Below are 23,497 nucleotides of genomic sequence, written 5' to 3'. Positions count from 1 at the left end.
AGATGTGCCTGCCACAAAAGGCTGAATAGAGTCTCTGGTCAGAATGCTGAATTCTGAGTAGGTGAAGGCAGACGATCAGTATTCATTACAGGTGAATAATAACTGCCTCCTGTTAGGTTCACAACTTTGAGGGCCAAGCATGATACTTTCTCATTTCCAAAAATAATAAAGCATTACCTCTTTAGTTATAGTGATCATATCAACTCCTTCAAAAATAATCACTTTATAACAGAAATCAAGCAATCACCATGTTAGGAAGAAATAAGAATTAAATAGTGGGGTTATAATGGAAAAACTTCAGTTACAAAACTTGACCGTCATCTTCCTGATGAGAATATTTAAAATGCATTATCATTATCTAGATTTTAGAACTATAAGAGGTGACATGTCCTTCTGGACAGCAGACCGCATTCCCCTCAGTGACCTTGATCATCTGTCACCATAAACACTCTCCTTTTCTGAAGGTTCCAGCTCATGAATTTTTCAATATCATTCTTTTTCATAATAGTTTTGATTTTTTTCTTTGACTCTCCATTATGCCATTAATATAATTCCATAGAGACCTTTTTCAAGTAGAACAAGAGCAGCACTTAATTACCAGAATTAGAAATGACAAACATCACAGGTTTTATCTAGTTGATCTCCTCTAAGTAGTCCTTGTGTAAATTTGAATAATCTTAAATCCATGACATTTAACTTTTTACAAAGATTTCTGAAATAATTTTAAACTTTTTACATTTCTCCTGGAAAAGGGCAACATTTTTCTTTCTTTTATTTCTTAATATGAGCCATAATAAGAATAGTAGCCATCATGCAAATATTAGCTTTTGTTTCCACTACATAATTTTCTTTTTTTTTCTTTCTCTAAAGTGGTTTCCCATGCATCAATATTAATATAATCTCCAGATAAACAAATTTATCTGTTAGAGCAGTTCAGATTCTTTGCTTATAAGTTATAAAAATTAACTATGGCTGACATAAGCAGCAAAACTTGTTGAGAGAATGACAGACAGTTCCAAATATCAATAGAAAGGTAAACCAAATTGTGAAAAATATATATGGAAACAAGATCAACTGTGAGAGTTCAAGTGTCAAGAATCACTCAACTCTCTAATCAGGGCTCTCCACTGGAATAAAGGAACTTAGGCCATTTTGTCTATTGATCCTTTCAAGAGTCAAAGTACCAACCATGAGAATCTAATGGCCAAGATTGGGTTACATACCATACCTCAATTAGTATAAGTCAAAACAGCTTGATTTTCAGTCTCATTAAAACTATGCAAAATGAGGGGTAGGCAATTATTCTCAATAAAAACAGGATACTCCTAGTGAAGGCAGAGGGAATAAATACCAGGCAGAAAAACATAGCAACAGTAACAAAACATGTCCAATACCATATAAATCACAGTTCAAACATTTTTTAAAAAGGAATATAATACCAAAAAAAGAGAATATAATACTAGAAGCTAATTAAAATGCTAGACACATATAACTTTTATTTCTTCTGTGGCCAAATATCTGGAACTCAAGATCTATAGTCACTTAACTTCCTAAACACTTCTTGCTTTTTAATTCCCAGCAGTCAGCCATTGGCACCCAAATCTTTATCAAAATCAGTACCCCTGAATTATCTAATCATTTACTTTTAACTGAAGCCAGTGAACTTTCTTCTCTATTCAATGGGCTCACAATCATCCAATTCTAACTACTACAATCTGTGGCACTTCTTTATTATTTGACAAACAATAATTAAATGAGTACAGTTGTTACTCACTAGAATGGAGAAATACCAAGACTGCTAGACCCTTGAGGGAGTTCACATTGAAGTGGGATAAACTGAGTTTAAAAAATTATGGCAATGTTACCACAAGATTATAGACTAATCACTTTTCTGTACACAAAGGGAAGACGTTTGTTGGACAGAGAAGAATGAAAAGTATTCTGGGCAGAGAAAAGAATGCACACAAAATTTTTAATCATTATATAACAGGGGAATTCATAGTACCGCAAGAAGCTATGTATGATTCAAGTTAAGAATGTCAGAAGCTAAACTTGTATGGACAGACAGGGGCTTCATTGAAAAGCCATCTATGTGAGCTATGAGGGACTTTAAATGTTAGCCTATAGTGGGGTGCCACTGAAAGTTTTAATACAAAGCAGTAATCAGATCTGTGTTATATGAAGTCTAGTCTAGTGACTATGTAGATGGGACTAGGGTAGGAATGAAAAAGGAAGATAATTTAACACTATTGCAACAGTCCAAACCAAAAATTAATGATGCAGATTAAGACAGTTGTATTAATTTCCTGGATCTGCTATAATAAATCAGCACAAACTCAGTGGTTTAAAACAGCAGAACTTTGAGCTAGCTGTTCTGATTTTGTGGATAGAGGGTTGGCCTGAGGACTGAAGGGTCCCGGGTTTGATTTCAGTCAGGGGAATGTACTTCAATTGCAGGCTCTTTCCCTGGCCCTGATTGGGCACGTGCAGGAGGCAACCAATCAAAAACACATCAATGTTTCTCTCTTTCTGTCTCTCCCCCTCCCTTCCACTTTCTCTACAAATCAATGGGAAAATATCCTCAGTGAGGATTAAGAAAAAAGCAAATAAAAAAGCAGAAATTTATTCTCCCACAGTTTTGCAGGCCAGAAATTGAATTTGTGGAGGCTGTGCTCCCTCCAAAGACCCGTTGGGAGATTTTGTTCCTCGCCTCTTCCAGCTTCTGGTGGCTGCCGGCATTCCTTGGCTGTGGCCCTGTCAATCTAATCTCTGCCTTCATCATCACATGGTCTTCTACTCTTCTGTCTTTAAAATTTCCCCTGGGTGTCTCTTAGATTAGAAGGATCTTTGACTTTAGGGCTTACCTGGGTAATCTAGGATAATATCTTTTTCTCAAAATCCTTACATTAATTACATTTGCAAAATCTCTTTTTTCCAAATAAGGTAAAGTTTACAGGTTTCAGGAATTAGAATGTGGACATCTCATTTGGGAGGCTACCATTTAATCTAACAGCGATACAATGAAAAGAGAAAAGAGAGATTGTTAAATTTGATCGAGGCTTGATCAAAGCCATTGAGTAACTGATGCAATGGAGGACAGCCTCAAAAAGTAGTTTAAAGTAGATTGAAAATTTGAGGATGACTCTTAGAGAATAAATGACAAACTACTACTCTCTCTTTTTTTCTTTTATTTTTCTTAATCTATAGAGCTCCAATTTTCTTAGGGAGAAGAGAGAGGGAAAAACAGGATGGAACACGTAGAAAAAAAGAAATTCAGGAAGAGTAACAAGGATGTAGGGTGAGACAAAGAGGAAGCAATGAAAAAGCGATGTTTAGAAGCAAAAAAATAAAATAGATTTTCCAAATGTTTCCTTTCTTTTCAGAACTATCTTCAATCCTTGACAACTTCAATCAATATTTACTGAATGCCTACTATGTATATATGTTTATTGATCATAATCTACTTACTTCTTTAGATAATTAAGTCAATTTTATTAACTATACTTTTTTCTGATAATTCACATCACTAACTAAAATTACATCATTGCTCCTGAATTCTCCATTTGCAATTACCTACAAACTTTTCTTTTCTTTTCTTTCATCCTATAACCAGTGACTCTGAAATTTTTCATAACCCTCTAGGTTTTGAAAAGAAATTTCTTCACCTTTCATTTATGTTCTAATATTTGAGCTCAGGTTTGTGTTTTGTCTATCAGTATCTAAAGTTAGACAAATTATTAGAAGTTTTAAAAATGTTATAATTTTACTTTAAAATAATAGAAGAACCTCCCCTAATGGAAATTCACCTTTAGGTTTGAACCTGCCATGTCTCATCTAAAAAGTACTCAGGAAAACAAAAACTACTCTGTGTGTGTGTGTGTGTGTGTGTGTGTGTGTGTGTGCGCATGCGCATGTGACTAGATTACAATGACTTTGAAGATTTAATATCCTTTCAAAATTAAACTGTACATCCTAATAAAAAACCAGCTGCAGATTTCTTTCCCCCCCAAAAAACATAAACTAAAGTACAAGTAAATAATAAATCAGAGCCCCTGCAAATTGTCTTTGTTTAGTAAAAGATAATGTATTTTGAACAAATACATTCTGAAACTTGTCATTATAAAACTGATTTTAAATAATTTCCACTAAAACATGAAGTGGTCTTGTTGCTGAATTACTCTAAAAATAAACACTTGGAAGTAGTGAAGGCATTTGAATAGGCTCATGAGGTATGAGTCAGGAATTTGGGAAATAATTGGCCAGACAGTTCTTGCCTCAAGTCCCCCATGTGGTGACAAGTCAGCTGCAGGTTGGGGCTACAGTCATCTGAAGGCCACTGTGCCGGATGTCCAGATGGCTCACTCATGTAGCTGGAGGTGATGCTGGCCAGAGTGCCCACATGAGATGACGTTAGCGTGGCAGTTTCTAGGGTTGAACTTCTGACATGGCAACTAGCTTTCCCCAGAGTGAGCATCCCAGGAGAACAACGCAGACCTTGCATGAGCTTCCCAGATCTTGCCCTGAAAGCCATCCGACATGACCAGTGTACTTGACAAATTACTAAATCCAGTCCTGTTGAGTGTTTCCTTCCCACGTCCTGCGTGGCTCAGGGTTCAGGATCTGGAAGAGGAGCCGCACACAAATGAAAGAGAAGAGACAAGAGATAATTTGGGAATATTGGGGGGGGGGGGCAGGCGGGCAAGTCCAACTCAAGGGGAAAGACTTCCACCTGCGCTCAGGCCTTACCAAGCTTTTATTGATCTGGGATGCACCCATAGCATAGTCCTTAGGCAGGTGACCCCCCTAGCCCATCAGCAAGGATTTACATAATAATAAATGGGGAAGTTGCTTCAGCTACCACTGTCTGGACAAACAGAGGTGGCGCCTAGCTCCGACCTTTGCTAGGGCTTCAAAGGCACCCAGCCTTCAGGGGGTTCTCTGTCTATGCTTATCAGATAGGGAAGGCAATAAACAGTTTCCCACACAGTCCACCTCCTGTTTTAATTTAATGCCTGAGAGTTAGTCATCATAAAAATATATTTTTTAATTTTCTTAATAAGAAATGTTAATTAATTTTACAGTCAATATATACTATATTTAATATAATCTTTTCATGATCTTGCTTATGGGCAAGAGAATAACTTGTTAGTATACAATATCCTATGTAATAAAAGCCTTATACGCTAAGTGTCTGGTTGTTTGGTAGTCTGTTCAACCAATCAAAGCATAATATGATAATGATATGCTAAGGCCGCTCAGCCGCTCACTATAATGTGCACTGACCACCAGGGGGCAGATGTTCCGACCAGTAGGTTAGCTTGCTGCTTGAGTCCAGCTGATCAGGACTGAGCCATATGGGCCAGACACTCCCTGGAGCCCTCCTGCAGTCCCTCCCTGGCTGGCCAACCTCCCACGTTCCTCCCTGGCACCAATTATGCACTGGTGGGGTCCCTTGGCCTGGCCTGTGCCCTCTCACAATCCGGGACCTCTCAGGGGATGTCGGAGAGCCAGTTTCAGCCCGATTCCACTCAATGCAAGAGCTGCCCTCTGGTGGTCAGTGCGCTCTCTCAGGAGGAGCGCTGCTTAGCCAGAAGCTGGGCTCACGGCTGGCGAGTGCAATGGTGGTGGCGGGAGCCTCTCCCACCTCCGCGGCAGCACTAAGGATGTTCAACTGGTGGCTTAGACCTGCTCCCCTGGGCCTAAGCTGTCAGTTGGACATCCCCCAAGGGCTCCCAGACTGTAAGAGGGCACAGGCCAGGCTGAGAGGAACCCCCTGCCCCGAGTGCATGAATTTCATGTACCGTGCCTCTACTAAGATTATAATGATAAATTTTTTTATACAACAAAGAAATAATACAACCTGTTGGGTTTGCCTTTCTACCCTTTACCCTTGAACCATTTTTTTCTTAAAAAAAATCATTAGGGTTAAAGCTTCCACTTATTAAAGCAAGAGACTACCTCTGGGGAGGAACTTAGAAAGCAGTGAAGGTCTTGTTCTTTCAAGCTGTGAACAGCAGTTACTTTAAGTCTTTCTCTGCAGGAAGAAAAAAACAAACATGACTTCTAAAGTAAAGGGGAAGGAGAAAAGTAAGGCCTCATATTGACACTGGAGGAAATTAAAAGAACTCTTCTCCAGTGTGAGTTAGTGTTCCCAGAAACTTCCTTTTTAAAAAATTTAAAAACTAACTTTTGACTATCTTTTACTCATTTCTTTTAATTCATTAGAACTAGTGGCTTTAGATTTTCCATTTGAAAATATTTTGGAAATTTTCAAATAAATGCACAGAGCAACCAAATTTTAGAAAATGTTATTAAACCCACATTTCTAGTACTTTTACTGTAATAGCACAAGCAGTTCAAACCTATCCTTTATTTTACAAATGTTTTTCCTGATTATAATTTTAGCCTTTTAAAAACATTAAATCATCCCTTATCCATATAATCATTAGCTTTCATGTTTTCAAGTTATATCAAAATATATATCATAGCCCTCACCGGTTTGGCTCAGTGGATAGAGCGTCGGCCTGCGGACTGAAGGGTCCCAGGTTCGATTCCGGTCAAAGGCATGTACCTGGGTTGCGGGCACATCCCCAGTGGGAGATGTGCAGGAGGCAGCTGATCGATGTTTCTCTCTCATTGATGTTTCTAACTCTCTATCCCTCTCCCTTCCTCTCTGTAAACAATCAATAAAATATATTTAAAAAAATATTTATCATAGATTCACTTTTTTTAAACCCCCATGCTATTTAATGTCTGAAAAGTTCAGATTCCTTAGTATCATTGTGCTACACCAGCCATAATGGAAATAAATTTGTAAAATATTAGATATGCCTTTCAAGGGTTATTTCTATAACTGTGGAACCTGTCAGTAGATGATGGCACTGTTGTTTGTAAATGTAGCCTAGGAAAAAATAGTAGAGTTTATTTCCAGCATAGACAATTGGTGATTCCAGTTTTCTGCTTGTCAAAGTTATGATACCTAAGAAGCTTCTTAAGACAATAAAGGAATAACTAAATCAATGTTTTTCTACTTTTAGACTCTTTCATATATGAGATAAAGAAGGCTATTTATTAAAGAAACTTCTAGATGGATATTCTGTTATTTGAAGCAAAAAATACAAATGATAACATTTAATTGCAGTCTTTCAGGTGCTTTACAGAGCCAAGCAATTCTATTTGCTTGTGGTAAGAAAGACTTTGGGATATTGGGCCTAATCACTTTATCTATTCCTGAGGCTCACTCTAGAGGGTTCACACACATTTCTCTGTAGCTAGAGTATATTTAGAAATGTGTGATTGAGATCAATTAATCAAGGGAGGGTTAGAGCCATACTGGGGTGAAAAACCAGCATAAGAACAAAAAGACAGTGAGTATAACAATTGCCTTAGAAAATATATTTATTTTTAAAAAGCCTTGCCCTGGCCAGTGTGGCACAGTTGGATAAGCATTGTCCCATGCACCGAGAGGTCATCTGCTCAACTCCCAGTCAGGGCACATGCCCATGTTTCAGGCTCAATCTCTAGGAAGGAGTGTGCAGGAGGCAGCCGATTGGTTTCTCTCTCGCATTGATGTTTTTCTCTCTCTCCTTCTTCTCTCTCTAACACCAATCAAAATATATTTTTTTAAGATAAAAGGCCTTGAGTTTCAAATGCATAGTCAGTTCATAATCCTACCCTATACATGGAACAATGCTTAAGGCAAAGATGTGAGAAAGTTGTTTCTACTTTTTTCATACTCCCTTCAGCTGTGACTTCCTTCTGCTTTAAAAGCTGTCTTTGATGTTGCTTTTAGCTTAATAGCACTAATCGATCTGATGATTGTCTGTGAGATAATCACACAGCATTCCCCTACTTCTGTACGTTGTTCTGTGTTTGGGTTGGGCTTCAAGTGCATGCATTCTTTCACCTGTTCGTTCTTAAAGCACCCATTGACCACAGAGCATGTGTCAATCAATCATTGAGGTGGTGCTGGGCACGGGAAGGTGATTAAGGCATAAACTCTGAACTCACATTCACATAACCTTAGTCCCTTGTCATAGTATGTGCACATAAAGTCATGTGTAAATGTTATAAATGCACAGAGGAAGAAAAGCATTTCAGAGTGGGTTAAGGAATTTTACACAGTAGACAATTAAATTGGGGTTTGAAGAAGGATCACTAGACAGAAAGACTGTTGGAGATGTCTGGGGAAGAAGTTCATGAGTAGAGACACTGAAGTACGAGGGCACTTAAGGGTGTCAGGAACCTAATATGCATAAAATCAGAAACGTATATAGCCATGCAGAATAGCCCCGGATGCTGGGGAGCGTCTGGGAAGGCACTCTGGGTATCAATCCTGAAACCTGGGCATGTACCCTGACCACGAATCGAACTGGTGACTTCTTAGTTGATAGGTTGATGCCCAACCACGGAGCCATCCTTGCTGGGCAAAATCTTTTTCATAAAAGTTTTATTTTGGCCCTAACCGGTTTGGCTCAGTGGACAGAGCGTCAGCCTGCGGACTCAAGGGTCCCAGGTTTGATTCCAGTCAAGGACATGTACCTTGGTTGCGAGAACATACCCAGTAGGGAGTGTGCAAGGGGCAGCTCATTGATGTTTCTCTCTCATCGATGTTTCTAACTCTCTATCTCTCTCCTTTCCTCTCTGTAAAAAATCAATAAAATATATTAAAAAAATTTTTTATTTTGAATTTGAATGGAGAGTCACAGAAGAATTTTAAATGGTGACATGGGATGATGAAAATTATATATTAAGGGGGAAATAGCCCTGGTAGAAATTTAGAGGATGGCTTAGAAGGAAATGCTCCAACATCCTATTTAATCTCCTGACCAAGAAAAAAAACAAAACAAAACTCTAAAGAGCATTTTTTTTTTTTTTTGCAAGGGATTACACAAATTGCCTCTCTTCTTTCACTTCTAAATGTGGCTTTCTGATTACTAAACAAAGTCCTCACTGATCCTGGCATTCCAGCCAGCAATTTGATAGCTGTTTCTTCCCATAGTATTTCTCTCCCTGGCATTACATTCATTAAGAAAAAAAAAATTATTTTTCTTAAGAAACCAGATTTTTGTCTTCTTTGAGTACTTATTTGTAAGCATTTTTAACAAATTAAAACTGAAAATAATAGTACAAACAGTTATCGGATATTCAAAACAGCGGGGGTTTTCCGCATTTTGATTACATTGAAAGCCTCACTGGGTTCATGATAATATTGCATTTGCTAAATTATTTTAGACCACGTATAGCCCTCATTACCGGCATTGTATGACTACATGCAAATTCCTTTTCCTCTGACCTGGTTAAGAACAGACCTTTTCTCCATTTGGTACCAGATATTGACAATCCTTGGATGTGAGGCATGGAGGCTAATGTCTTCTCCGTTTCATTTGCTGCAGGTGCTCACCACAGAAAGACTCACTTATGTGGAAAACAGCACTGCTTTCATTTCTGTTTCATTTTTCCTCATTTTGTCCTCCTTTAATCCTGAAGATTTCTGAGTTTGTGACACTAGGGATAGCATAAAGAGAACAAAAAGATTCCAAAGAGTAGGATGAGTTTGCCGTATATGGGCAAATTGATATGAACAAAACCCTAGTGGGGATTCCTTCGGCGGTGTGTCATCTTAGTTTTTATGGGAATTAGCATAACTTAGTGGATTATATTCAGGTTAACTGACAGTCATTGTGCCTGTGCTTGACTATCTCTGACAGATCATCATAGCAGAGCATGATATAATGGAAAGAGCCCGTCACCTGAGAGTCAGAAGGCCTTTGTTCCATCCTGGATCTGACACAAACTTTCTAAGGCAATGGAAGGAGTGACTTTACCTTCCAGAGCCTCCAGTAGATTGTATATAAGATAAAGTCCACTAAGATCATTCGAAACCCAATTATTCTTTGAGTGAATTTAAAACATAGAGCTACAATCATTTTAACTCTGGTTTGTTTTTAAAGTCATAGTAACTAAGTATTAAACTGAAACCAGTTAGTAATCCAACTTCGTGTAGGGAGGCCTCACCTGAAATTCACACAAATACATTTTCCCTACTCTGGAATTAACTGTTTAATGTCTCGCCTTGCTGTATCTAGACTGTTACCAGGTGTTTCAGTACAATGTTATTCTCAGAAACTTCACTAATAGAGCAAGAGATAACAAAACAAAAAAACAGGGAAGCTAACAGAAAAGCACCGCACGCAGTGTTAACCAGATCCTTTTATATTCACCTCAATGTGAGGAGGCTTCTGCCCCGACCCCCATCTCCACTTGCGTTCAGAGGCAGCTACAGCCACATGCCTAGGGAATACAGTAGCAATTGCTGTCTAGTGGCTATTTTAGCAGAGCACAGCCTTGTATTGCATTCCTCCCTACCTGGGTGGCCCAGAACCAGCTCTGAGGATACGACCCTTCTGAACTCAGATAGACTTGGTAAAGGGAGCTGATTTTTTTTTCTCCCTCATATATATTATATTCAGTAAAGTATTCCAAAGCAATAAGTGCATTTCAACCATCTTCACTGGATCAGCTGTTTTAGCATACAAACAATAATCATGGTAGTAGACAAACACGAGTCAGCTTTTTGTTTTCAATGTATAAAAATTTTATTCTCAAGAATGGTAAATCATTCCAGAATTCTTTTCAAGAATATAAAAAGAAAACCTGTTGATTACTACCATTATTTTGTTATAATTTCTTCTAATCATTCCCTTTGTACATTCATTTCTATTCTTGCATGTATATGTGGGTATGGATACATACGTTAAATTGGCATGTATGCTTTTATATATATCCTTATTATTTAATATTGTGTTGTTTACTATAACCACAGCTTTTGAAATCTACTCTGTAGCATATCATCTTCATAATACTGAATTGAAATGTGTGTTTTATTAATCAGATAGAATATACTTTCATGAGAAATATAAAATGCAAAAAATATTAACAGACAAAATTATCTTATATTAATGCAATTAAAGACATACCTATGTTATAGTATTTACCAAGTGTATCACTTTCCTATGGCTGCTGTATTAAAGTATCACAAACTGTGCAGTTTAAGTAACAAAAATTTATTATATCACAGTTCTGGAGGCTAAAAGTCTGAAATCAGAGTGAACGTGGGCTATCCTCCTCTGAAATCTGTAGAGAATTTTACTTTTCCTTCTAGTTTTTCATGTTTTCCGGCAACCCTTGGCATTCCTTGATTGTAGAGATGCATCACTCTAATCTCTGCTTGTTGTCACATGACAGTATTTTATCTGTGTATCTTTCTCTCCTTTTATATGGACACTAGTCATCTTGGATAAAGGGCCCATTCCAGTATGCCTGGTATAGCTATTTACATCTGCAATGACTAGTTCCAAATAGATCACATTCTGATGTTCAGAATGAAGTGGTTAGGACTTCAACATATCTTTTTCTGGGGACACAATGTAACATGTGCATGTATTAGAAAAAAATACCATTCCTGCTCTGCCTGTGCTCATGCTGCTTCTCCTATCTTAGAAACCCTTTGCCCTTTCCTCATATTTTCAAACCTTCTCCTTCTTTCAGGGCTAAATCAATGACAGCGTTCTTAACAAATAATGACCAGGGGCCCCACTCATCAAGTGCCTATGGAAAGCCAGGAACTTTGAGGATGGAGCACTTTATATGGATTAAAATTTCAGCCTTGGGTAATCTTTTCTTCAAAATTCCCATAACAATAGTTGTGATGCCAATTCATATTTTCATGTATTTTCAGTTATTTTCCAGTGTTTATTTTTTCATACCTTTCAACACATATTTGAGTAAAATATGTGATGATGAATAAATAGATAAATGGAGGAAGGAAATTTCCCATGCATAAGTGCTTTGTGAGTCCTTCCATTCTCAAGGACTGACTCCTCTAGGAATCCCCTATGTCTGCTGTTATTTTCAACTTCCCTCTCTCTACTGTCTCATTCTTATTTATATTCAAACAGGTTTGAGGATCTTCCATCTTTAAAATGTTTTATCTGACTCCATATATCTACCTGCTGTATTTCTCTATCACTTTAATCTCTTCACAATTAAGCGGTTTTGTTTACATTTAGTGCCTCACCACTGAATATACACTTCTTAAATTCCAAACTTTGCTTGTCTTCTTTATCATTGTAAACAAAGGCAAGCCTGATAGAACAAATATGTATTCAATAAATAAATACATAAATATTTATTTCCTAACTATAAACTGAATGAAGGAAAGGACCTTTTGTTTTCAGCAATATATATCAATTACCTGGCACATAGAAATAGAGCAATAATTATTTCTTTGAATAAGTGAAGACATCATGATAATATTTAGTATATATAATATTGTAACCTTTTTTGAATATTGATATAAATAAAAAATACTATAAAAGTGAATTATCTTTTGTAGAGAGCGCCTGGGAAGGCACATGGGCATTTCTTTAATTATTGTCAGCTGAAGCCAGTGACGTTGGCAAAGCCAAGTCCTAGAAACACGTTTTGCCAAAAGGCAGGAGTGTTGTCAGCTTGACCTTCAGCCCAGGTGCCAGGGGGTGGGTTTTGTTATTCAAATCCAGCCAAGCACCAGGAATGAATACGACTCGGGCCCACCCAAGAATGCAAATAATCTCCTTGGTCTTGACTTTTAGTAAAACTTCCTGTTTTTTGCTGTATCAAATAAATACACTGTATTGGCTCTGGGTCACTACCTCTGTCTCTGTCTCCCTCAGAGGACAGTGGTCCCACCTGGCCCGGCCCCAGCTTTTTTCTTCCATCTCTGTGTCTGTCTCTTTCTTTCCTTTTCTCAATCCCCAGCCGCTCCTACTCAAGAACCCGACTGCTCTCTAGCCACGCTGGACATGGAGAAGAGAGACATATTTACAATCTTTCCCTTCTAGGGAAAGTCCTTCCTGAATTAAGATACAAAGTGATTAAAAGGGTCTTTCTAGAGTTAGTCAGGGAAATTCATTTTTTTTTGCTTGTTTGTTTTTAAGAGGTCTAAAAATTATATAGGCCAGAAAAAACAATTTTATCTCATAAAGGGTGTATAAGCTGAGGAACATTTTGCTATCTCTGGATAAATAAAGTCCTCAAGTATTAGCAGAGTTAAACCAAGGAAGCCTCTACTTTTAGAGACAATCTATAGGCAAGCTCATGTTGTCAGGTGTTAAACATTATCACTGATATAGTAAAAAATCTCATGTGTCATAAACTTACCTGCCTATTCTCTGGGCTCCTTATCTTCATCTATGCCCTGAGGAAATGGTCACAGTGAGGATGCTATCCTTGAGGGACTCTATCTGGAATGCTAAATGAGAGCAAATAGGGCAAGATAAACACCCTGAGAAAGTCAAGGCCACGAGCACTGCTGTTGTAAGAAAATAAAGACAGGTTTCCTAATTGCTTTACAACTTCAGGGACACCTGCCAATTATAATTAAAGAATCAAATATTCCATAAATCTTAATAAGGAACCATGGAAAACAGAAGTCAGCAGGAAATATAAGTAACAGTCTTTCCCAAGAGTTCAATGAAATCTCTCTGTCTGGGCCGCTTAGTATTATGTACAAACTATAAATCCATAACAAGTACATTACCTAGTGTAAAAGGCAATATCTCTTTGTCAACATATATTTTAATTCATGGTGTCAGAGATACACTATATTTTTGGATGAATTATTATCAGATAAAAAGACTTTCTAATTTCACAGTACTATGCCACCCAGTGAGGTTGTCTGTAAAACTTAATCTTTGGAAAAACTGTGTCTCTCATAGATTATATTATGATGAAGGGAGGAAAAAGGGGAGGGGACAGGAATGATCATATTAGTATTTTGCATGGTAAAGTTTTTGTTATTTTTGTGAGAAACTTGCGTCCTGATTATACTCCTGTGTTAGTGTCATCATTTTCCTTCTCAGACTCTCTAATCAACAGCAGTCACTGGTGTGTTTTGGCTATGGATTCAGATCATTCCTCCACCTGCAGAATTCATCACATTTCTACTCTAGGATAGTGGAATTGCAGTTGTCTTGATTTAAAATGAGGCGATACAGGGTCATGCAAAGAACACAGGTTTGGGAAGCAGGCAAATCTGACTTGTATCCTTGCCCTTCATGACCTTGAGCAAATGCAGAAGCCCTTCTAGGCTAAGATTGTTCATATCCACAATATTTGCATTTGCCATTACTCTGCCTCTAACCTCTTCCTAGATCTTATTTATTCAGTATCTCCATAAGATTTCCTTTTTAAGAAACTTTCCAGTCACTTATATATTCTGTACAATCATCTTATCCTTTTCACCTCCTTCACCCCCAGTAATTCTCTGTCCCCATCGCTGTTTGTCACTGTTTTGGAGTTGCAGTATTTGTTGATGGATTCACTGCCTGCCATCCCCTTACTATTATGTAAACCAGTGGTTCTCAATCAGGGGCAGTTTGGTTTCCTAGGGGACATTTGGAAATGTCTGGAGACATTTTTGGTTGTCACACCTTGCATGGGGTCTACTGGTTTCCAGTGAGTAGAGGTCAAGGATGCTGTTCAACATCCTAGAACTGGAAAAGATGATACCACCACAACAAAATTATCTTGCACAAAATGTGAAGTGTCAAGATTGAGAAACCCTAACATACATCCATGAAAGCAATGACCCTGTCTCTTTAAGTTCCTGGAATCCCCAAGAACTAGAACACTGCCTGGCATAAAGTAGAATCTTGAAAATATTGGTTGAATAAACCTAATCAGACGATGATTGGGAGGAGTCAATAGACTAGGCACATCAACCTCTTAGCAGGCCGATGTAAGTGTGTTTCGCCCCTCACTGTATACCCCTTTTGCGTTCTTAGTAGAGACCTTTAGGACATGCGTTAAAAAGTATCCTGCCTGGGTTCCTCACCTACTACCTGGTGGAACCTCCAACAATGGTTCAAACTCTGGCAATGGTATTACTCACTTGGCTTTTCTGATAGAAGGACCAACTTTGTGATCTGACTCATTTTTATGACCACTGGTAACAAATGTATTATTCCTGCTTCAAGCAGCATGTAAATCACAGATAATTTGCATCATCCTTGGTAGCTACAAGACTTCCATTCAACATCCCATGGCATCAGCATCCTATTTTTTCCCCGAAGGGCAATACAAAAAGTACACCAGGGCATAGAAATTTACCTATATCAGATTCTGAACTGTAGGATGCTGCCTATTTTTATGGGTGTTATTCCTGCAATCTATCCTCTTTCAATAAATAATCAGTTTTCAATTTATTTAATCAAAGTAAATGTTTATCTTTTCCAACGTTTGTATAGCCAAGTAGATTAATTCTAGATATGGCTTTGGCATAATAAATCAGAAAATTGTTTTTTATTTAAGCTAGCATCTGCTGCCACCAGAGACTTCCTGGGTAATATACAAATTCCAGCAATTCATTTTACATATAATGTAAAAGTTTAGATAGTAAACTTCAACCAAGTTACAACACACACACCTATATTCATTGATGACAAATTAAACAACTTATACCATAAAAACAAACTCTAGGTACACCATATTTAGCAGTTAAGAAAATGTCATATTTCTGTGCAACACTATAGATTCAGAATTCTGTGTTACATTTTGTAGCATGCAATGTATGTTTTGTCTCTTGCTCCTAAAATTTTCTCAGTAAATAAAACATGTTGCTTAATACTTTGTGTAAATATTTTTTTTATATTTGTATGTTTTCTTTAATCAGGTAATTAAAATACAGCAATATTTCATGGTGGTATAACTATTCAACATATTGGCATAAAATAATGGTTCTGAGTGATTTTAACTACTATATTAGAATTGAAATAAAAAGTTTTATATACCTCAAAGAGCTGATCTTACTAAGCCATCAGTTTATTCCAATATGGTTGTCATTTCAATGCTATTTTTGATAGACCATCAAAATTCTTGACACATTCACATATACATTGTCAGTTGATTTGTGCCAGTAGAATAGATTTTAGCATGAGCCAAAATCCCTTGGGAGTTAGTAAATAACAGAAGGGTTCAGGCATTTAATATTGTTTGATTTAAAACAAAATAAAAGCTAAGTAGGTTTTCATGTGTTTTTAAAAAAATTATTCTAAGGATAAATTCAAGAGATGAGTTTCAAAAATCCATACAATATTATTGGCATATATGGTCTCCTTAAATGACTTCTTGTAAGTGCAAATAACATTTAGAGAAGCAAGTTGTGGTATTTTTTCTTGAAAAAGACTTTTACTTAATAAATACCTATTAGAAAACTAATGTAAAGAATTTTAAAAAACAACACTGTGATAGAGTGTGGTAGTTATGTAGAATTTCAAAAATTAAAAAGGGACTTCAAAGAAGGTTACTAGAGAATAGGCAGAAATATTCACATGTTGAATTTCAAAGAGAAGGCAGGGGTGGGTGAGTGGGTGGTTGGGAAGAAATCGACCAAGGAACTTGTATGCATAACCTAAGGACACAGACAATAGGGTGGTGAAGGCCTGGGAGGGACAGAAGGGCCAATGGGAGAAAAAGCGGACATATGTAATACTTTCAGCAATAAAGATATAAAAAATGATAAGAAGAAAGTAAATAATAAAGGACACAAGCAGTTTGAACTATGACATGTGTAGCTTATTTCTTTTTTTATTAGTCCAGTCGGTGGCAAGAAATTATATATCAGGCTTCCTATTTTGTAAACAAGTCTGTTTCATGGAATATTATCTTAATAATAAATGTGCAATATTTTAGTCCTACAGATATGACTACTGGAGTAACACATGTATAATTGAAAATCGTGCTACAAATGACATAGACTATACAAATGCTAACAGTTGGGTACCTTTTAGTGATAACATTTGGGATTCTCACTTAGTCCTACCAATGACAAGATAGGCATCCTTACAGAGAAACACTGGAAGCTATTCTATGAAACATATCAACCACAGAGCAAACCTATGTCTTTTCATTATTTGTGTCAGGTAAGCGCATTGTCACTCACTCAAAACTAACATTTTTATTTCTGGACACAGCATTATAGTATTTTATACTTAGGATGATTTTCAATTGAAAAAATACAATGGTAACAAACTCTAAGAAAATCAGTGCAGTTACATGGATGTACAAATTGAACAGCCAGATTGAGGGTAACAGCTCGTTAGAAGTCCAAATGCACTGATGACCAGTGGGAAGAAGGTGGGTTAGAAAGAAAAGGCATTGAAAGACAAAGCTGCTCCAATCAATCTGAAATATCGCAACCTGTCAATGTAGGCTTCTCGATTTTATAAAGCACAACAAGGTCATTTTTAAAAGTACTGGTGACTCTCTGGTTCTGTGTGTTCACCATACCCTCATGCCACATCTCTTCCTAAATGAGCTAATGAGCCTGGAGCTCATGAGATTACATGGTACATTGAGCGATAGCTGCTTAACTCGGTAGAAAAGAGCACGTTTATTACATGATATCATCGGGCTTTTATGGTGAGCTTTATGGGATCCCACATGGTGATTTACAATTACTCTGTGTCACCGGTGTGGCACTACTGTTGCATTGTTTTGGCTATTAAAGTAACTGCCTCCTGAGCCAATTTGGGAATGGAGACAAGTCACAAAGCAGCAGTGCTTTGTACTGTAAAAATAGATGCTAGAGATAATTGGGCAAGGTGGTGCCATGTCACTTGTGTGCAGTTCATTAATTAACTGCTTGAAACTGCTATAAAATAATAGCCATGTCATCAGGATGAAAGTACAAGAGTGCAAAGGAAATAAAACTTCCTAAGAAGACAGAAGTAGCTGTTATGAAGAAAAATGTCTCCTTCCCTTTTAGTACCCAGTCTATTTCCCTGCAGTTACAAACCTGCACTTCAACTTTTCTTCTTATTACTTGTTAGCGTTTATTGGGTGCTAGATGATGCATGCAATTTATGTTCCCCCTGAACTGTGGATGCTGATGGATTATTTACTAAAAGGGCTCAGGGATCATTGCCATAGACGGAGCAGTACCCAGAGATTTTCCTCCCACAATTCAGAAACAAGGTCTACATTGAAGACCTTCCCAAATGGGTCACTAATGGGATTTCTAATTTCAGCAACAACCAGATCTTTAGCAGATACAGTCACGCGTCAGGAAATAAACTCCTCTGGAGGAACTGCCTTGCCAATAGTAAAAGTCTTTGCAGATATACTGTGTCATTTAAAAAATATTATTATTACACCCACTATTTTTTCACAACCAGAATGGTTAGTTGGCGGCTGCATCACAAGTATATGACGCAACTGTTAAGTCAAAACTGTGGTCACTGAAAAGTATTCAGATTCTGATTCTGTGCATACCATGCCAATCACTATTTTTAATCTTCCTCCCAGTTACCAGTTCCACAGTGACTTAACACCTGAAGGTGTGAGGTACTTAACAATTAGAAAAATAGATTTGGGATACCTGGCTGGAGATGCCTCTGGCTAAAAGAATATGCAATACGATTACACACTGCACGTAGCCTAGACAAATATAAGAGTGAGTACTTAAAAATATTAAGTTTCTTTCTCCATCAGGACTCCCTCTCTATGGCAATAAGGCAGTAATGAAAGCGCTGGGTCACCTCACAATGGTAATTCTCTCAGAATTATGGTACACTTGAGTCGATCTGATCTCCTTTTAGCCGAACATTGAGCTAAGTGGGCAGTGTGAAAAAGAAGCAACTCATCATCCTTATCGCTGCGTGGAGGAGATGGGTGACCACAGAATGGCCTCTGAGGTCTGTCAGTGACTGTTCGAGGGCTTAGGCTGATGAAATATTTCCTGTCAGGGCTTATTCCACACCTGACATTTCTCATATTTGATCTGTTAATGGTTATTGCCCACTATGCTGGTTTCAAAGGTCAGATTCATAAAAAGGTTCTATCTCTACTAATTGAGCCCTTCTCTAGGAATCTCGTTCAAATGTCTGTCATAAGCCAGGGTGACAAGTGCCTGATCCTTACCAGGAGCACACAGGTGTGATGGCCCATTCCCAAAGGATCATTTGTCTTCTTGGACTTTGAGGAAGATATCCCTTCCAGAGTGTTAATAGAAAAAAGAAAGTAAAACCATGGATGATTTTCTTTCATGTGCATTTTCACATTTTCTTATTAGATATAAGAAACGCAGGAATTATAACAGCATTGATAGACAGTTGGTAGACATTTACCATAGTTTTTACCATAGTATATTAATCTGAGTCACATGTTTGCTAATAAACAAACCTAAAGCAAACTCAGTTGGCAAGAGGAAACATTACCAATGTCAGGACACAGGACACGTGGAACAACCAGGCTGCAGAAGGGATAGGGATATGGATGCACCTGGAGTCAAGGGATTGACTCTAACCAGGGCACCCTTATATCTGAATCTCTAACTATCTGCCTCATTTTTCCTTACCACAGATCAACTTCTTCCAGATAGTGTTGTTTCATCATTGGAAAAGGAAAAACTTTCTCATTTTTACTTTAAAAAAACTGGGAGGACTCTGACTGGCCCAACCCGCATCTGTGCCAGGCCTCTAGTTTATATTTAGTTACATATAACCTGTACCTATCTTCTATCTATCTTATTAGATTGGTTAGTTCCCTCCAAGTTTGTTTTCTTATTGAAGATATACATTTTAGGAGAAGGTGTGCAGTACATTTGGAATCCCCAACCCTTAGGGGATTCATTAGGGGATGAAGAAAATGTATTAAGTGTCTGATTCCCTTGTACCAAATGGTTAGACTGTCCAGTGTGTGTGTCTGGGGGAGGGTGATGGCAGTTCTCAAAAGGAGTCAGGGCCTGCAAGAGGAGGAGGAGAACAGTCTTTTTCTGAAAGGTGAGAATGATCTGCTGGCCAAATAATTGTGTTAAAATTTCTCTAGAAACTTTGAAGTCAAAACACTATTCCAAAAGTCCAAATGTACTGCACACCTTCTCCTAAAATGTATATCTTCAATAAGAAAACAAACTTGGAGGGAACTAACCAATCTAATAAGATAGATAGAAGATAGGTATAGTTTATATGTAACTAAATATAAACTAAAGGCCTGGTGCATGAAATTGTGTGCAGGTAAGGTCCCTAGGCCTGGCCTGCAATCAGGGCCATCTTCCCCGGCTGCCAGCAGCTGGCCCCGCCCCCCGCTGCCACCCGACTGGGTTCCCAGTTCACCATTGGGTGATGGGAGCCTGCTGGCCTGGGGGAGGGACTGAGAGTTCAGCCGTTCTTGCCCGCTTGCCAGCCCCACCCCTGCAGCGGGTCACCCTCTGTGTGTGGGGCAACCAGCTGGGCAGGGGCCTTGACCTGGTGCTGTGTGCATCCCCTGCCACCCACCCTGGTTCCTCATTCACCATTGAGCAATCGGAGCCTGCGGGATGTGGGGAGGGACCAAGAGGTCAGCCGTTCTGCCCGCTTGCCAGTCCCACCCCCTGCTGCCACCCACCTCAGTTCCCTGTTCACCATTGGGCAATGGGAGCCTGCCGGCTGGGAAAAAGGACTGAGACGTGGTCAGTGCATCTCATAGTGAATGGTCCAGTGGTCATTCTGGTCATCTGCCATTATGGTCGCTGGGCTTTTATTATATAGGACTAGAGACCCAGTGCACAAAAATTTGTGCACTTGGGGGCGGGGGGCTCCCTCAGCCCGGCCTGCGCCCATTCACAGTCCAGGACCCCTTGGGGGATGTCCACCTGTCAACTTAGGCCCACTCCATGGGGGATCAGGCCTAAGCTTGCAGTCAGACATCCTTCTGGCAGCCAGGGAGCCCTCAGGGGATGTCCAACTAAAGGCTGAGGCCCCCAAGGGATTGGGTCTAAACTGTTAGTTGGACATTCTTAGTGCTGCCACGGAGGTGGGAGAGGCTCCTGCCACCACCACTGCACTGGCCAGCCATGAGCCAGCTTCTGGCTGAGTGGCACTCCCTATATGGAAGCTAGGACTCTGCTCCCCACACATTTTTCTATTTTTCACAATACCTTATGATTATTAATTTGATAAAATTACTTCTTAGCACCTAATTTAGACACCCTAATACTGAGCAGTTTATAGATGAGCATAAGCTGCCTAATCTATTGCTTGGACCATATCAGCAGCCACCTAACTCATGCTTCTGTATCTTTCCCTGCCCCAGCACATGCTACTGTTAGGACACAAGTCAGTTTGTGTCGCTCTTCTGCTCAAAGCCCCCATTGGCTCTCCATTTTACATGAGTAAGTAAAAAACCAATTTCTTAAAGACCTACATGAACAAGGGCACGATATTCTCTATTATGGACTAAACAACCCCTCCCATCCCAACCCCCAACCCCTGGCAAATCTATGTATTGAAGCTCCTAATTCCAATGTCCTTGGAATGTGACTTTATCTAAAGAGGTAATTACATAAAATAGGTTTGTTAGAACAGGTTGTAATCCACTATGACTGGTGTCTTATAAGCAAAGGAGATTAGAGCACACACAAGCACAGAGGCACCCTGTGAAGGGACCGGAAAAGATGGCCATCTGCAAGCCAAGGAGAGAGGCCTCAGAAGACTCCAAACCTGCCAACAAAGTTATGTTGTTAAAACCATCCAATGTGTGGTTTTGTTACGGCAGACCTCGCAAACAAAAGCACTCTCTAACTTGATCTCCTAGTAACTAACATTCTCTTGCTTGTCTTGAACACGCCAGCCATGTTCCCCCTTAGGGCCTTAGTGCTGATCATTTCCTCCGCTTTAAATATTCTGTGCTCTCTCATCACTTCCTTTTAAATCTTACTCAAATGCTGTTTCCCCTCTCAATGTAGCTGTCCATAATCACCTCTATTAAAAATGAATCTGGCCGAAACCGGTTTGGCTCAGTGGATAGAGCGTCGGCCTGCGGACTGAGGGGTCCCAGGTTCGATTCCGGTCAAGGGCATGTACCTGGGCTGCGGGCACATCCCCAGTGGGAGATGTGCAGGAAGCGGCTGATAGATGTTTCTCTCCCATCGATGTTTCTAACTCTCTATCCCTCTCCCTTCCTCTCTGTAAAAAATCAATAAAATATATTAAAAAAAAATGAATCTGGCCCTGGCCAGCTGGCTCAGTTGGTTGGAGCACTGACCCATATACCAAAAAAAGTTGTGGATTCCATTCCAGGTCAGGGCCTATACCTCATGTTGTGGTTTCTATCCCTGATCAGGACACATATGGGAGGCCACCTAGGATGTCTCTCTTTCTTTCTCACATCCATCTCTCTCTCTCTTCTTTTCTCTCTCTCCAAAATCATTAAAAGTATATCCTCGGGTAAAAATTAAATATATATACTAGAGGCCCAGTGCATGAAATTCATGCACAGGGTGAGGGGGTGTCTCTCAGCCTGGCCTGTGCCCTCTCACAATCCGGGACCCCTAGGGTAGAGTCCCTAGGCCTGGCTAGCGATCAAGGCCTATTGGGGCTTTCCTTCCCCCAGCTGTGGGCAGCTGGCCCCGCCCCTGCTGCTGCCACCGCTTGCCATCTGTGCAGCGCTGCCCCTATGGGGCGATTGTGTGACAATGATGGGGCCCCTGACCAATCGCATTGCAACCGCCTTGGCTGGCCTGGCACCAGTGCATGTCATAGTGTGGTCACCTAGAAGGTCATCCGGACTGCCGTTCTTCTGTTTAGTCGTTTGGTCGATTTGCATATTACACTTTTATTATTATAGATAAGTGCATCTCCTCCCCCACTATACTTAATCCCAAATAACTTGTTCCATTTTTTTCCCTATAGCACTTTATCATTACAATAGTAACTTATCAGTATTTATGTTATTTGTGGCCTGCCTCTCTCCACGAAAAGCTGAACTGCACGAGGGTAAGAATGGCCACCTGTGTGGCACACTGACATACCTTTGTAGTCTAGAACCCTATCTAGCATATAGAAGATATTCAGGAAATATTTCTTAAATGGATAAAATGAAACCGATAACTGGGTAGTACTTTAATGATTACTTAGTTCAACTCCTTTCTGGACTAGGTAAAAGATCAATTTTATATTAAATTTTCTTCTAGTAAAATCTACAGTAATTATTTACAGAGGGTAAACATTGACCTACTTGTAATACATATCACTTTTTATTCATTGAAAATTAGTATCTAATATATGCTTTAGGTATTTGTGGGCAATCCATAGACCCAACTAATTATGGCTTTGCATTCAGTTTTCAACAGTCAAGATATGCTAAGTAGGATAACAATCATCCCCTAATTTTCATTAACCTAAGACTAACAGGGGTTTGTTTTTGAGCTTCTAATTATTCGTTTCATAGTGAATTGTAAATTCAGCTTGGAGATCTGGGGCCTTCTCCACACGGTCATTCTATCAACTGAATCCATCTTTCACTAAGTAGTAAAGACAAGGAAAGAAAAGTGTACAGAACTTGCAGGAAGTTTTAGGGACCAGATTTGAAAGTGTCATATATCATTTTCAGTTACATTCCATTAGCCAGAAGTAGTTACTTGGCCCCACCTGCATGAAATGTAATTGAGCAAATTATCAAGCAAGAAGAGGTGGAC

At 39.0% G+C, this 23,497-nt stretch overlaps 1 pseudogene across 1 annotated transcript in view; it reads left to right on the top strand.

The window, feature by feature from the left end:
• The window catches only part of LOC308515519 (large ribosomal subunit protein P1-like), a 120,266-nt pseudogene that overhangs the window by 5,395 nt on the left and 91,374 nt on the right, over positions 1 to 23,497 (top strand). Inside the window, exon 2 of the transcript in view lies at positions 18,642 to 18,737. The product of the transcript in view is annotated as a large ribosomal subunit protein P1-like (transcript). The remainder of the gene's footprint in view (positions 1 to 18,641; positions 18,738 to 23,497) is intronic.

Source organism: Myotis nattereri, assembly GCF_964212035.1.
Source record: "Myotis nattereri genome assembly, chromosome: 3".
NCBI lineage: Eukaryota > Metazoa > Chordata > Mammalia > Chiroptera > Vespertilionidae > Myotis > Myotis nattereri.
The sequence above is the reverse complement of the archived record's forward strand: the minus strand, read 5'-3'. Positions and strand labels throughout refer to the sequence as shown.